Source organism: Haliotis asinina, chromosome 11, assembly GCF_037392515.1.
Source record: "Haliotis asinina isolate JCU_RB_2024 chromosome 11, JCU_Hal_asi_v2, whole genome shotgun sequence".
Taxonomy (NCBI): Eukaryota; Metazoa; Mollusca; class Gastropoda; order Lepetellida; family Haliotidae; genus Haliotis; species Haliotis asinina.
Genome location: NC_090290.1, coordinates 6,190,970 through 6,208,395, shown reverse-complemented (window position 1 = coordinate 6,208,395; position 17,426 = coordinate 6,190,970). Strand labels below are relative to the sequence as shown.

Below are 17,426 nucleotides of genomic sequence, written 5' to 3'. Positions count from 1 at the left end.
TGTCAGTTTCTGAGAGCGAATGGTCAGGTGGGTTATGACGCCGCTTCTGTTACTTCCCTTGCACGTATCAAGATCTAATGTTTCAGTTGTACAGTTTGCAGTGATAATGGTACTTGGTTTCTTTGAACAACATTAATGCAGAAGTAGGTTTCATATATAATGGACCAAGTAAGTTACGGATATTGGTATTTTTATTATTCATCAGTGTGTCCATGAGTAAATAGATCATTATTCATAATTTAAAAATTTACATATATACCTAACTATTTTTGTCCCGTATACGTACATTATTTGCTTGCACAACTATTCATTTTAACAAAAATCAGTACTTGTAAGCCTTGATACAATAAATTTACAAGTACTTTATACTCTAACCAATGTATCACTGGACTGTTATAAGTTGCTTGCCACAAAAGTTTGCCTCAGTATTCTAGTATAATTACCGTGTGACATTTAATGACACTCTATATGGACTGTTATATCGTAAATGTCCGGATGTGCTTGTTTAAGTAGTTTGTAAACTCACTGTATATGGGCTGTTATATCGTAAATGTCCGGATGTGCTTGTTTAAGTAGTTTGTAAACTCACTGTATATGGACTGTTATATGGTAAATGTCCGGATGTGCTTGCTTAAGTACCTTGTAAACTCACTGTATATGGACTGTTAGATATTCCATGCCTCAAATCTCCATTTTAAAGATCTTGTACCTGTAAATCTATGTATTAATGTATACAGACTGTAATGCCAACCATGCCTTGATGTACTGCTATCAGTACCTTGTAAACGTATGTGTGACTGGATGTGGACAGTTATATCCCCCAGGCCTTAAATCTCCACATTGAATTACTTGTATAAATATTTTGTACACATGGACCATGTTGTACACAGGACAGATGATCAACACCAAAGTACTGCAACTGCATGCCATCAACAGATAATGTGAGTTCTTAAATTATCTCACAGTTGGGGGTGGAAGACGTAAAGTTCTAACTCAATCCAATGGTTTCAAAATGCCTTTAAATCCCTTAAGTTTAAAGCTTTCGTATGACACTTCTAAATGCAATCCACACAATGAAATAAGTAACTAAAGGTCCTGCCTTGATAGTGGCTTGACAGTGGCTGAATAGGTTGAAGAACCACATGTCTCACAACAAGCAATCCTATTATGCTCTCTTAGACACTTAACATCGTGCCTTATTCCTTCAGAATCCTAAAGCTCTCTCCCTGTCTCATCTTTCGTTTCACACGTGCGTGTGTCTTAAATTCTTTGTCAGGACACTTGTTCTTGATCTGGCCGGAACCCTTACGACACCCATTCACTAGCCAACCAGTGCATCAACCAACTCATCATTGAGGACATCAATGAATCTGTCCCAGCTGGATGGTGACTCACTCCAATAAGGTTAATACCACCTGATTCAGGAATAATACAATTTGATATTATGAAACAGTAGGGGACTGACAACTATGTAACGCTGCTGCCTGACCTGCATGTACCTCATTTACAGTTACAAAATGGCATGTGAAATGTGTGACGAACAGCTGTGCCAGGTGATGCAACATATCGACACGTGGTGACTGAAATAGACACAATATTCAGTAGGTTACAGCAAAGACCATAAATATTCACGATCGATCACATTAGATATGATTAATTTTTACTGACAAACGCATATGATACAACTGAACGCTCCAAGATATATTTACTTCAATTTAAAAAGGGTTACGTTTCTATTTCTGCAACGACTATTGTGGACATCTGCGCTCTCACTGACCCACCTTTCCGATAAAATGTAACTGAATAGCACATATATGGATGAGGTGAATGTTACAAGTATAAGTGTGATTGTCATATAGCATTTCTGTGAATGGTTTAGAGGTGAAAAAAGAATACGAAAGGCGCACACCTGAAGCGGGTAGATGTGATTGGCGTATATATAAAACGGGCAATTATTAATATCGTAAACATACATATGCTGTCATGATACATATTTGAGCGAAAGTGTGTGTGAATAAGCATATACCTGACTTGCATTCAAGCCAAACAAGCATGTATACGTTGTACGGTTTACGTTGTACCTGTACGTGTTCGTTTTACACATGATGAACAATTGGTATGATGTAATAAATCAGTGGTATCTTGGAAAAAGATAGATTAATGCATTTATCCTTTTCAGTTAGCCAGCGATGATCCGGGTGAACTGATCTTCATTAACCTCTTCTTGTCGCAAAAGGCGACTAACAGGATCGGGTGATCAGGGATGTGGTATCTTGGAAAAAGATAGATTAATGCATTTATCCTTTTCAGTTAGCCAGCGATGATCCGGGTGAACTGATCTTCATTAACCTTTACTTGTCGCAAAAGGCGACTAACAGGATCGGGTGATCAGGGATGTTGACTTAGGTTGACATGTTTCGCCGGTTCCAAAGTGCGTAGATGGATGCTTTTGTTCTTGATCACTGGGTTGCGTTGTCCATAAGCGATTATTTACAGACTGCAGCCATATAGGTGAAGCATTGCAAAATGTGACACAAAAATAAACTCACTTACTCATTTTTCACTTAATTGCATATGCATATGACATTTTCCTTTCATCGCTATACGTATATTTGCGTCAAAGTTTTATATAGAGGCGTGATACTGTGACAAGTATACACAAATTCAGTTTTTGTGTGAATTGTGAAACACTTTCATCCAGGAAAATAACACACTTCAGTAAACCAAATTACAAAAGAAAAAAACGACTGTGGCACGGAATTGTTCCAATGATCAAATCAACGCAATAAAAGAAGTTCCATACAAGCATGCATAACAGAATAAACACATTGAGGCATGTGCTAGGATGTGACATTGGTGTGAAAACAAAACCGACAAGACAAACTCGGACACTTTTATAACTAATGAGTGATTATTAGCGTTAAACCTTTTTTGAAATCAATACAAAAGCATCAAAACTAACATAAAATCGCACTTGCATTTAAAATTTAAAAACAATTGAACCGTAAGTCAACAAAGATCGCGAAAAGAGGAATCTAATTTGCAGGATTGTAAATAGTGTCGGTGGGTATTAGCGCCATTGTGTTCTCCTGCTCTTGTGTCGTCAGATACTGATCAATTAAGTGCGTGCCAGGACTCAACTGAGGCAACACCTCAGGAAATCTTCGATTGCCACAACGTGGCGAGCTTTTATCACGTCCATTTCTTGGTATCAATAAAATGTGTTGATATATTGACCAGTTGATCGTGAAGGCGCTGTCCCAGATCAGATACTCAACCGCCTGTTCGGAGATAAACATGTATCTGGTAAGATAGCAGCCCAAGGGCTCGTGTTCTGGGTATGCACTGCCAAACTGCTGATTGAAAGTAATAAGAAATAGTTGAGTGATATCAAGACGCGTGACACCTATTTGAAAGTTTGAGCTCTCAAAGAGGGTCATTTGCTGCAGGAGTGTGATTTCATGAGCTCAGCATTAAAAGAACAACCAAAGAACTTGGAGAAATTATGGCTCGACCGTTCCGTGTTAATCCCAAATTTTCGACTGACTAAAACATTTATTTATGAGCAGCACAAAAATCGGTAATTGGTTAATATCGTATTTTCCCAATAATGAAGTATTGCAGTGCCATGTGGCTTCAACCGATCAGACAACACTGAGAATTGCCACTTTGTTCTTGCGCTGGTCCAGGAAAGCTAGGTATTCTAACTATGTTGAGAAAAATATTTTCCGTATTAAATCGGAATGTCGACAGTGAATAATGCATGTCCTTACCATACTAGAAGTCGGCTACACATCTTTTGATATGAAACCTTAAAGGTATCCATGAACAGCTGATTAGAAATCTAACTCCAAGGGTCTTCCAGGAATTTGTGTTTGGATGAGGACGTGGGTAAGAATGGAAGCAGCTATGTGAGGCCCCCGTCACTATCCAATGATGGAAGGTTTAAGTCTCATATTATTGGTGGTTATCTTCGCGCTTATTGTGGTTTATTTGTCGCCAAGTAGGAAATGTGCACGTGGAAATGAGGCCTCACCAAATATGATTATGTTTGAATTTTTTTTGAGTGACAGAACAGCTTCATTTAAGGCATCAGAAAAACTTTCAAAAAGTGGTCGACATCTGCGGAATATTTCCAATTTTGACTCCCCAATAGAAACAATGTCCGATTGGAGATAATGCTGATACCCGTGTTTTTTAAATTTTAATCTAATGTCAATTTACTATTTAAGTATTCATTTTATTAAAATATCTTGTTATTATAAAAATCATTTTTCATTAATGAATCAGTATATTGTTTAAATTCCTGTTTTTAGAAGTTAACACATTTGTCAAATCCTACATACTGCCTTGAAAATTGATTTTCCTGCTTTATTTCACATCAATGCTGAAATGTCTTTATAATAAACACATACTGAATAATAAAAGTGACCCATTTACGTTTAAGCGAACGTTTATTGGCATATTACTTTTTAAAGACGTTGCCACAAAGGGGTGCCACTTGTCAAACAAATGACACGGTAACTTGCTGTTTTTGTTACACAGTTATTTTTGGGACACATTTTTCTACGAAATGATACCAGATTTAGAAATGTCTTGACATTTTTTTTATTTTTTGTCCAACCGCAACAAATAGTATAAATATGTTATTTTGTATCGTATTGTTCATTGTTCGCTCATTTTCATTTTTTTCTTGAATGATGTTAGGGTGATGACATATACCTGGGTAACGTAAGAGGTGACCAACGCTGGACTCGATTGTGCCGAAGACTAGATTATTTACGTAGTGCCGTCAAAACCAACAATCTCTTGTAACATATACACAATATTTGATAAACCCGTTAAGGGATAACAAAGCATAAAACAGCCTTATTCCTGATATTTTTACTGAGTATTAAAACGCGTGTTCGTAACACAACACAACAATTACCGATAAAAGTAAAAAAAAATACTATCTCGTGCGCTGGCCCTATTATACTGGTAATCAGGAACATTGATGGGTACTCCGAGACATAATTCAGAGAATAACGCCTTTCACGATGATATAGAGACCGTTCCTGAATTCGTTAAACTCCGGGGTTGTGTACAAGTGTTACTCGCAGGGCCATCAATGATGACCTTCCACCATTGCACGGCTGTCGACATTGTGTTGACTCTGCAGAGACGTGCTTCTGGACGCCAGCAAAAACCATCAACACATCAAAGAGCTTGCGAAAAGCCACGAAAACCAAAATCATATTACAAGCCAAGTCATTTCAAATTTTATTGCAATTATTATGTAATTGAGTGAGTCACGTCATCGTTATCAATAACCTTTATCTCAATTGGGCATAACGTGCGTGTAACATTTCAGGGAATTTTTAATATTATTTTATTTCTGCCTCTGCAATATTGTACACACTTAGATATACCCAAAGGACAAAACACACCTCCGTAAAAATGTACATATCCACAAAATATTTTTCTGATAAATCAAATGGAAAGCGGAGCAATGCACAATGTCAATTCTTAGGCGATCAACGCTTCCAAAGTTAATCCTGTGTGTTGGGTCCTGTTTAAGACGCAATAAGATCTGGCAATAAGGAATGCATTTTATCAACGAACTATTATAGGATGTTTATTATAGGATATTTATATGGCGCACATATTCATGCTACTACCGCTTTCTCAGACCGATGGTGTTTGTTTTCCTCGACTATTGGATGTCAATCTCAACGTCACATCGTGTTATCAATCATAACTCCCTGGGGATCATACAACTCTTGCTGCCACTAGGCCCACCAAGTTTATTGTGGCTTACCCAGTTCACAACTGGGTGGACTGGGACACAGAGTACTTTGTCCAAGTTTACTGCACGTTGCTGTACCCGCAACTAGGTGTTTGTACGTATTCATCTGGTCATAAACCAACGGATTCGTGGGTTCTTTTAAGTGCACAGGGTTGTGTACTGTACACTAGGGGTTGTGAAAAATCGGAAAGAGTCTGCACACGAAGCTGATTCGAAGGCTTTTACACTCTGTCACAGGTGGGCTCAATCCTGGTACATCAACCTCGCTGGATCACTAGATATAGCCTGGCGCTTTAGTCAGTTCGCCCACTGCGCCCCATAAAAGCGAATACGTCCAACTATTTCTGACCCCATCTATTTGCTGTATATAATATTCGAATAGCATATAACGAACTACGATTGTAGCTAACAAACCTTTACTATAACCGTAGTTTAGTTGTATATTCTCAAGGGTTTGGAAACAGATCAAGGGATACGTTATGAAGCTGCCGTGAGCTAATCGTTGAGTGAAGTTTCATTTTAGTGACGAGGAGAAATAGCCCAGTGCGTCGGCAGGCGTTGACATCCAAACTCATTTTTGTCCATATGCTTGACAGAACATCAGTTATGGCATGTCAGGTCGGTGCAATAGGTAATTTTTATCGTCTGTGGTTCCAGAAGATATCAGGAAGACCTGGAGGTTTTCTCCACTCCTAAACTGTCACAATCCTGGAATTGCTCTAGACGTCCTCACAAATCGACAAATGTCGCAGTTCACCTATACATACAATAGATACTAAATATGGGTCAGGACAGGTTCAACATTTTTTTTCACAAGCCCATTTTCCAGTTATCGCGATTGAAAAAAGCAACCATACAATAAAAAAATATATTAGCTAAATTCTATAACTAATTCCTATCAACAATTCCGACTATACAATGATAATATGATAATATGTGCATTTATATTGCACCAAACTCCACTCACGAGGTGAATGTTCATAGCGCTAACAGTCAAAGCAGGCATATTATTACCCCGGATAACCCCGGATAACCCAAGCTGCCTGTTAGGCGCGAGAAGGTTATAGTCACGTGATATGTGTGAAGCCCACTCCTAAATATCGCTAAAAGCGGCATAAACTCAATAACCAGTAAGTCATGCTGAGGAACTGGCATCTTCCACTTGGCACTGGGGACCTGCGACCATTCCAACCTGCCTCTGCAGCACTAAATCACTCACTCACTGATGCCAGCACGAACTCACACAGACAGACACCAAACCGCTCACTCACTCTCTCACTGATACCAGCACTCACTCACTCACTCACCCACCCACCCACCAAACCGCTCACTCACTCATCCACTGATGCCAGCATCCACCCACCCACCAAATCACTCATGCCAGCACTCACTCATTCACTCACTCAACACCACACCACTCACTCACTGATGCCACCACTCACTCACCCAAAACCAAACTAATCACTCATTGATGCCAGCACGCACTCACTCACCCACCCATCAAACCACTCACTCACTGATAACAGCGCTCAGTCACTCACTCACCCACCCACCAAACCACTCACTCACTAACTGATAACAACACTCACTCACTCACCCACCAAATCAATCACTCGCTCACTGACGCCAGCATTCACCATACAAAACTACATTACAGATGCAGGTGTGTAACGCTACCTCAAGGTTATCACCAGTCTGCTCAACCACCCAGGATCATTTCTATTTGGATCACTGATCACCATGCAGCCAAACAGTGACATAACTTACCACCACATCTTAGTCAGATATCCTTACATGATCGGTGAACCTATTTTTCTTGTGTAGTGTTCTACCAGCTCTTTGTTCTTGACAGTCAGCCATTAATTAACCCGTCGTGAACAAGATAATAAGGTGTATCAGTTCTCACATCTTGGACAAACAAGATAACTGACCTCCGTCACTGACAGAGTACTGTACGGCTGAAGACTGACCATCTGAAGGTCAGCTCTGTGGTGCTGAGTGAGGTATCTATTTTAACGCATGACGTCACAATGGGCAGCTGCATAATACGCAACTGGTCTGGACAAGCACCCCACACACATACAGATAAACTTAGTTATAAGTGCAGTAATCTTGAACCTATCACTTTGCCTCACCATCAATTCCCTCAAATTATATAACCAGTCTATAAGGTTGCGAATCTCTGACAACAGGTCACGAACACATAAATTCTTATTGTAAAATTAATAGTGAAGATCACGGGGTCAATATGTCTGACCAGACTGGTCATATGTCCTCCCATGACGTAGGGTCTGTCCAACACTAAAATTCAGCCTCGACAATATGCACATGTTAAGTGCAAATCGGTCGAATGTTTCTGAATGCGGCGTAAAACGTAAATTCACTTACGCATAATGTACACCACACATCGGGTGGGAATTGCTCTTCAGCAATGGGATGGGATGGTTGACATATGACATTGTATCCCAGTTGGGGAGATCGTAGTCATATTGTTGATCACTGGATTGTCTTGTCCAGGCTCAGTTGATTACAGGCCCTATGCCGTATAACTGGAATCCTGCTGACGACGGTGCAAGCAACAGAGAAACTTTACCTGTCAATACGATTCTCGTCTCCGACAATCGTGTTTAACGGGTCTCATACTATGTATTGAAGGTATTTCAATCTCCAGTCCTTTCACAGCCGCAGTCTGATCGCCTTCTCACTCGTGTAATCTACTCTACTGCATCACTTTCCGACCACGATGCCTAAAGTTAACCAAACGCCTTTGTCAATAATTGTTTATCGGTGCAAACATTTCATAATTTCGTTTCTGGGACGCATAAAGTAATACATACCAACGGTATAGTTTCAGAACAATAATATCGGGTTGTGCTGTGCATAAAAATCAATTACCAGCAGGTTTAAAGTGAACTGTACTTAGGTGACCCACGGTATTCCATGCAAACACTTTATTTGAATAAAAATTCCATGAGAGGAAATTGGATCTTGTTGTATAATTGATCGTGGCACTCGGATAAATAGATGGTCAAACATAAAAATTGTGTCTGTGAGAGTTGATAATAATTCAACAACTAAAACAGCACGTTTCCTACATAAATCATTTTATTTTCCAATGGATTCCATGTTACGACTGGTCGCCATGGAGAACGCCGATCGCAGATCAGCTACAGTTATATCGTTAGGGACTGTGGGGTAGTCCAGTGATTGAAAAGTTTGCTTGTCACGACGTGGGCTGATCTTCTATTTCTCGCTATATTTCGTAATATAGTGTTGGAATACTGCTCGAGTGTTGGAATAATGCAAAGGGTGGCGTAAAACTACACTCACTCACTCATTCATTCTTTCACTGACTGTAAGTCCTTAAACCAATTTATTGGCGACTTACGTTCAAAGCTTTATGTGAATCAACGGTTCGCATTCTTAGAATGGAGTTCTTTAATGTTGACGTTAAACATACCGCTAGTGTTCAAGTTATTATCAGCAGATATATGAGGCAGGTACTGAACAGTCTTGCATTTAGAAGCCGTACCTGTAATACAGAAGAGTTTGTTTACAAAAGTCGACTTTTATGCAGCGTCCTTTGCTGATGTGTTTGTAAAATATGCCTCTTGAAGCGTATTAATAGCACAGTCTGACAGAATCACGTCGCAACTGCGTAGTTGATACTTACATATACGTAATTTCCTCTTTGTAGAAATATTTATTTATGGGATACTTTCATCTCTGTAGATGACACTTACATTTTGGAAAAGATGTTTTCATCCCTGAATATGTTACTTACATATACGAAGGAGATCCTTTCATCTTCGTAGAAGATACTCACAAAATAGGATACTTTCATCCTCGTAGACGATACTTACACATACGAAGGATACTTTCATCCTCGTAGAAGATACTTACATATACGAAGGGTACTTTCATCCTCGTAGAAGATACTTACATATACGAAGGGTACTTTCATCCTCGTAGAAGATACTTACATATACGAAGGGTACTTTCATCCTCGTAGAAGATACTTACATATACGAAGGATACTTTCATCCTCGTAGACGATACTTACACATACGAAGGATACTTTCATCCCCGTAGAAGATACTTACATATACGAAGGATACTTTCATCCTCGTAGACGATACTTACACTAACGAAGGAGATAGTTGCATCCTCGTAGAAAATACTTACATATAAGGAGGAGATACCTTCTTCCTCATTAAATACATATACGAGGAGACAATTTCATCCTCGTAGATGACACTTACATATAAGAAGGAGATACTTTCATCCGCGTAGATCATGCTTACATTCAAGGAGATGATTTCATTTTCGTGGATGATGCATCTAAGAAAACACACTTTCATCACTGTAGGTGCAAGATAATTTCATCCTCGGCAATAATACGTATGTATACGAAGGAGATAACTTCTTCCTCATAGAACATATTTACGTATAAGAATGAGATTCTTTCATACTCGTAGATCATATTTACACATACAAAGGATACGTTCATACTTTCATGTACGGAGGACATGATTTGATAATACTTGCATATAAGAAGGAGATGATTTCATCCCCGTAGATAATATTTACATCAATATAGAGGATGCTTCACACAAAAACTAAGGATTCTCCAGATATTTGGAAGCCTACATGAAACTGGGTAATGTGACAATCATGTAGGTTTCCCCTCACGATAACTATGACTGTTGGTTTCCAGCAGTGTCCATATATAATAAACTAGTATATCCGTGCATATCGTTATCCGAATCATGATACTGGCTTATGAAGTTTCAGACCCAGTTGGGTGTAGTTTATTCAAATACACAGATGACATATAAATGTTTGACATCGGCTTTGCTCTTGTATCGCAACTCATTTCCATATTATTTGAAAACGATGCTCGTTGAAGAAATGGGTAACTTAACGCAAAATTACCTACTTCTTTAGTTATCTGTGAATGTGTTTCAGACGCCCCAGTAGATTTCCCTCTGTTGTTATTAATGAATTAAGAATAACGACTTTTATAAACTGCCATTCGCAGGTACTGAAATGCGTCAGAGGTTGAAAAATGTGACGTCACAGCAGCAGTACAATGTTTGCTTTATGTTCCAGGCTTAAGCCTTCCTTATGCAAACATCCGAAAATAGACATAATGTGTGAAATTTGAAAGAGAAGGAATTACGGATATGTTTTCCTGCAAATTTTCCATGCTGATAATTGAGGAACTCCATCTGGTAGTGCAGGAGCAAGAAGTATGTGATGACTGCAGTGGTTACCAGGTTGTCCTGTGTATCACTCGTCGCCAGTCGATAATTGTGAGTTCGCGCACATGCCGTGCGTAATGAGCTGTATGGCATACATTGTACGTTCGTTTGCCCTGTCGCGATTTGAGCCGGCATCCCTTCCTTTGGCATCATGTTTTTGAAGGCTGCTGGTGTCTTTTCGAGGAAACTTTCCATGTATGTTGAGGAACTAAGGCAATGAGGGGGTTTCCGTTGTAAATTTTCTCCCCATCAATATTTATCCAGTCGTGTCAACAACAACAACAAATGATTACAATCTTATAATTATTATTCAGTAATGATGATATTGACGTCGACAATAACAATGTCAGTCAAGATTGGGGTCCCCTTTCACGGCCTGTGCGTTTCTCAAAACAGGTTATCATATTATGAGTGAGAAATATATGCGATTAAGTAAAAACGAAGGGGATAAGATCTGTTGTTCTTAGTGTAAAAGTGTCAGTAACCTGAATGTAAAAAGGCAGACATAGATATCTGTGAATATTGCTGGAATATTACAAAACGCCGCAAAACCCTCACTCACTCATAAAAACAGAAATATACCTAAATGTAAAGCATTACATATTTTGACTGTTTCATCAGATGATTCCGAATAACAACAGCGGCAACCTTGCATCCATGAACCAATCAAAAGCGCCTATTTCAAGGTTGAATAACACACGGAAAGGTTCGATTCTAAAATATAAGACATGAAATAGACACAAGAAAAAATAAACATAACAATGTGCATTGATTTGACTGAGGAAATTGATGTCACGTGACCAATTGATTTCTGTTTGCATGTTTGGTATACGGCGATCTATAGTCTGCGTCTGGCACAGTAAGAATGTTACTTCAGGGACCTAAGTAGGTAACGATTTTTTTAATTTGCCAGATACTGCACGGAATCAGTCCATTACTATCCCACTTTCCTCGGATTAGATCAACGTCAAACGACGTTGACAGTTACAACCAACAACGTTTATGACGTGGGGACACGCTACGTCACGCCACAAGATCTTCAGAACTGTGTTGAAAAACACGCACGGATCAATCTGCGTTTGTAAACCTGAGAGTAGTCATTACACGGACATCTGTCTTCCTTCGTAATCCTTACATGGTTGTTTGTTGCGAGACCGACCGGACCGTCTGTACAGATGGTGTCTGCAATTTGACCACCCTGTTAGGAGTCTATTTCCGGAACATACGGTAGACAAGACGTACAATTGAAATCCCAGAGCAGCATCTACTCCTGGGGGTTTTATGCAAGGGGTCTGCTGAGTGACGGGTCGGCCCACTAAGTAAATGACCAGCCCTGGTTCATCGCAGACTAACGTCAGACACGTGAACGTCAGTTTAAAGGGCAAGCACGCCATAATGGACTCGGGTCTTTGTTTGGCTGTCACATGCTTTGTACAGTACATTCAACTTAATGCCGTAAAGTTTCCAGCAACTGTATATGGTATATAAGACTGGATGGTATAAAATCACATTTTGGCACTGAAAATAGCGCATCTATTGTAGATAACCCTTTGTGCTGGATTTTGATGGCAATGTCACTAATTTCAAAAGCGGATGAACCCTTTGCACAAAGATAGAAAATCTGCTTAGAGCTGCGTGTATACTATTCCAGCTCAGTCGAAACATGTTTTCATGAATCACTAACAAATAGAGAAGAGACCAGATGTTTGGGGAATTGTAGATGCCTCGCGGGCGCCTTTGATGCTGTAACAGTGGCATGCTAGCACCGTATACAGGCGTTTACACCGTTCTATACAGTTACACGTCGCTGGTATGGACCTTACTAATCTGCAAGCAACCTGAATTAATGTAAATTTGAATGCTAACATTGTATGCAGACGCTCACAGCGTTGTTTACAGTAACACCTCCATAGTCTGAACCTTAGCTATCTGGAAACAGCCTGACCTAATGTTACTTTGGTATTTGGACACTGTATGCAGACGCTCACAGCGTTGTTTACAGCGACACCTCCATAGTCTGAACCTTAGCTATCTGGAAACAGCCTGACCTAATGTTACTTTGGTATTTGGACACTGTATGCAGACGCTCACAGCGTTGTTTACAGTGATACCTCCACAGTCTGAACCTTAGCTATCTGGAAACAGCCTGACCTAATGTTACTTTGGTATGAGGACATTGTATGCAGACGCTCACAGCGTTGTTTACAGTGATACCTCCATAGTCTGAACCTTAGCTATCTGGAAACAGCCTGACCTAATGTTACTTTGGTATTTGGACATTGTATGCAGACGCTCACAGCGTTGTTTACAGTGATACCTCCACAGTCTGAACCTTAGCTATCTGGAAACAGCCTGACCTAATGTTACTTTGGTATGAGGACATTGTATGCAGACGCTCACAGCGTTGTTTACAGTGATACCTCCATAGTCTGAACCTTAGCTATCTGGAAACAGCCTGACCTAATGTTACTTTGGTATTTGGACATTGTATGCAGACGCCCACAGCGTTGTTTACAGCGACACCCCCATAGTCTGAACCTTAGCTATCTGGAAACAGCCTGACCTAATGTTACTTTGGTATTTGGACACTGTATGCAGACGCTCACAGCGTTGTTTACAGTGATACCTCCATAGTCTGAAACTTAGCTATCTGGAAACAGCCTGACCTAATGTTACTTTGGTATTTGGACACTGTATGCAGACGCTCACAGCGTTGTTTACAGTGATACCTCCACAGTCTGAACCTTAGCTATCTGGAAACAGCCTGACCTAATGTTACTTTGGTATGAGGACATTGTATGCAGACGCTCACAGCGTTGTTTACAGTGATACCTCCATAGTCTGAACCTTAGCTATCTGGAAACAGCCTGACCTAATGTTACTTTGGTATTTCGACATTGTATGCAGACGCCCACAGCGTTGTTTACAGCGACACCTCCATAGTCTGAACCTTAGCTATCTGGAAACAGCCTGACCTAATGTTACTTTGGTATTTGGACACTGTATGCAGACGCTCACAGCGTTGTTTACAGCGACACCTCCATAGTCTGAACCTTAGCTATCTGGAAACAGCCTGACCTAATGTTACTTTGGTATTTGGACATTGTATGCAGACGCTCACAGCGTTGTTTACAGCGACACCTCCATAGTCTGAACCTTAGCTATCTGGAAACAGCCTGACCTAATGTTACTTTGGTATTTGGACACTGTATGCAGACGCTCACAGCGTTGTTTACAGTGATACCTCCACAGTCTGAACCTTAGCTATCTGGAAACAGCCTGACCTAATGTTACTTTGGTATGAGGACATTGTATGCAGACGCTCCCAGTGTTGTTTCCAGTGACACCTGGTCAGAAAATATCTTACATACGCTGGAAACAGTCCGAACTAATGTACCGTTGGAATACGGACATTGTATGTAGACGTTCACCGTGTTCTGTACAGTGACACTTGTTTAGTATGGACCTTAGATGTATATGGACACACCTGAATTCGGATTGCCTCCGACTGGAAAGATACCATGCTAGTCAAGACTAAGTCGTTTATATAGACGTAAGTTCATCGGAAGATTTCACTTAAACATAAAATACTCTAGCATAAAAACTTAATCACTTAAAACTCAAAAACATTAATCTAAATTATAGTATTACGCTACATTATCTGTGAGAGCAAATGTACTCTCCAACACAGGATTTAGCCATAACATTATACCAATGTAACACAAAAAGTTACAAGTCGGAAAAAGCAGTCGCCGAAGAATTGTAAATTTATGCCGAAAATATACTTTTTGTTTCATCCATAGATATTGCAATGCTTTCCGATTCTATTTGTTTCGACAAATTGAGATAAGGACGCGAGTTTTCATTGATGTCATCTTCTGTGTTGAGGAATATTATAAAGTAAGTACATACACCGAAACGTTGTGTTCCTCAGAAGAAAGAAGAGGACATCTATAAACATAATCTCTCTTCCTTATGTGTACCACTCCTAAATGTAACTCAAAGACCTGAGATAAGTAAAAAAATTATTTAGCAAACCAGTATTGGGTTCTGTTCATGAGGACTAATCTCTGCTCATAATAGAACCTTCACAGTAGCTTGTGAGATAAACAGTGTGTACCATCTGGCACCTACGCTTGGCTCTGGGCATTAAACATGAGGGTAATTACAAGCACATGTGTGTAATTGACCCTGAGCCTTCCTGTAAGGTTTTAGAATAATAAACCGGCACCGGACATCACATATAGTGTAATGTAAACAGTAACATCTCCTTATTTCGAACCTCATTTATCCAGAAATCGTGTATTCCGGACATCTGATGCTCACAAAAGAGTTGTATAGCTACAGTGAGTGAGACAATTTTGCATTCTGTGGAAGAATTCAGAATAATTTATGATTCAAAATCATTCACAGTGGTTCAAAAGGATTATACATACGGAACAATATATTAGGATGATACATAATATTATTGAATAAATATTAAAAGAATAAAGGAATAAATAGACTGTAAGCATACATCAACTTGAAGGATTTATGAACCTCTATATGTGTGTAGTTTTAAATTTGCTCACGTATTTAGTGCTGTTGGAGTAAGTGAATTTAGTTTTATGCCTCACTTTGCAATATTTCAGTCATACAGCGGCGGTCTGTAAATAATCGAGTTCGGACCAAACAATCCAGTAGTCAAAAGAAATCTATGCAATTGTGATACGAGAACATGTGTAAGCCGTCTTTGAGCTTGACCATCCGATCCCGTCAATCGACTCTTACGACAAGCATGCTAATGTTGGAAATTAGGCTTACAGAGCTATATAAGTTTGGAAACGTAAGATCATGGAGGACTGTAGAGGTCAAATATTTCACGGTTACATACATAACGTTTTAACAACAGAGGAACATACGTCGCATGTTCCGTTATCGTGTTCTCACCTATCTACTAGTTTCCACCGGAAATATTTTTTTGTGGAATAAATACATTCTGATAATTAAAAAAATATTTTTCAACGGGAAGCTAGGGTTCGAGATAGACTGTTTTTGTAATAATGATATTGTGTCTCCATTCGAGAAAAAACGGTCCTTTGAAGCATTTTCAGCAGAGAAATGTAGGAACTCAGCTGAAACCTAATAAGGATTTACCATCACGTTACATGCACACTGTGTTGTAATATTTCACTTTCTAATTACCTTTCTGGTGTCCCCCACCGTGGTCTTGCTGGAATATAGCTAAAAGCCACAATAAACACACACTTACTCACTCACTCATTCTAATCTCATATATACGGGACAAAAATAGTCAGGGATATATACATATACACATACATGTACATTTTGAAATGGTTAATAGTGCCATATTTCTTTATTGACACAATGATAACATATCAATCATAAAATACCATTTTCCCTAATCTGTGTCCAGTATATTTTCTTCTCTTCTCTTATTATGAAAATAGACATAAATAAACTGTAAAATCTGTTCCCATATTTCACAGCCTTATAGAAATGTTCATGTGGCCAGTCTACCAAATGTAATCTATGGTAAACCTTCGACATCAAAGACTGAAAACAAACAAACAGTCAGGTGGCAAATATTTATATTGCTAATACATGTCTCGTCTATCATCGGGGATCACCCAACCCATGGTACACTGACTCCAAAGACCTGTTCGCCCTAACAGAACAAAGCTATGAAGATCCCATATGACTTAGGCAGTTACAAGAAGTTGAATCTTGTTTCAGATCCACGTAACCAAATGATCTAGGAGATTGGCAGCATGCATGTTAACGCATGTTGAAATACCTATAGAGATTGTCAGAATTCCATGGTAAAAGCTGCCTGCAAGTTCGTGTGTCAAGTAAATTGATGAAATCACGCCAGGGGACTTTAACTGAAATGAAAATGCCTAACTGATTTCCTTCTGACGTTGTCCGTGATGTGCCTACGGGCGGGTGCAATGCTATCATCATTGTCTAAACCCTTCTTACCAAGAGTCGATGCAACAAGTTCTCATAGCGGCTAACAGCTCGGGACTCTTGCAGCGTGGAGCACTGGGTAGTGTAAACACTGTTGCCAGTGCGCGGTGGAGTGGAAAATCAGAACTTATTGGCCATCGGGGCGAACAGAGGTACCTATTAGCAGTGGTCGCTTTGGCCATGTCAGACTCTGTGATGGCAAGGAATGAGTTACATTGAGCTGTTAAACATTCACAAGATGGATATGGTGGTTAGAGAATTTGCACTGGTTATTCCTTGTTTTGGACCATACGGCGTTGATCTGGAACCTTAATGAAGGTCCTGTTTTAAATGTGAACATTCTGACGCGGTTGTTATGGATTGTGTGTTTGTGGATAAGGATTGGTAAAACTAATGGCTGTAGG

At 39.6% G+C, this 17,426-nt stretch overlaps 1 protein-coding gene across 5 annotated transcripts in view; it reads left to right on the top strand.

The window, feature by feature from the left end:
- The window catches only part of LOC137255757 (5-hydroxytryptamine receptor-like), a 191,313-nt gene that overhangs the window by 26,269 nt on the left and 147,618 nt on the right, over positions 1 to 17,426 (top strand). The window lies entirely within an intron of this gene.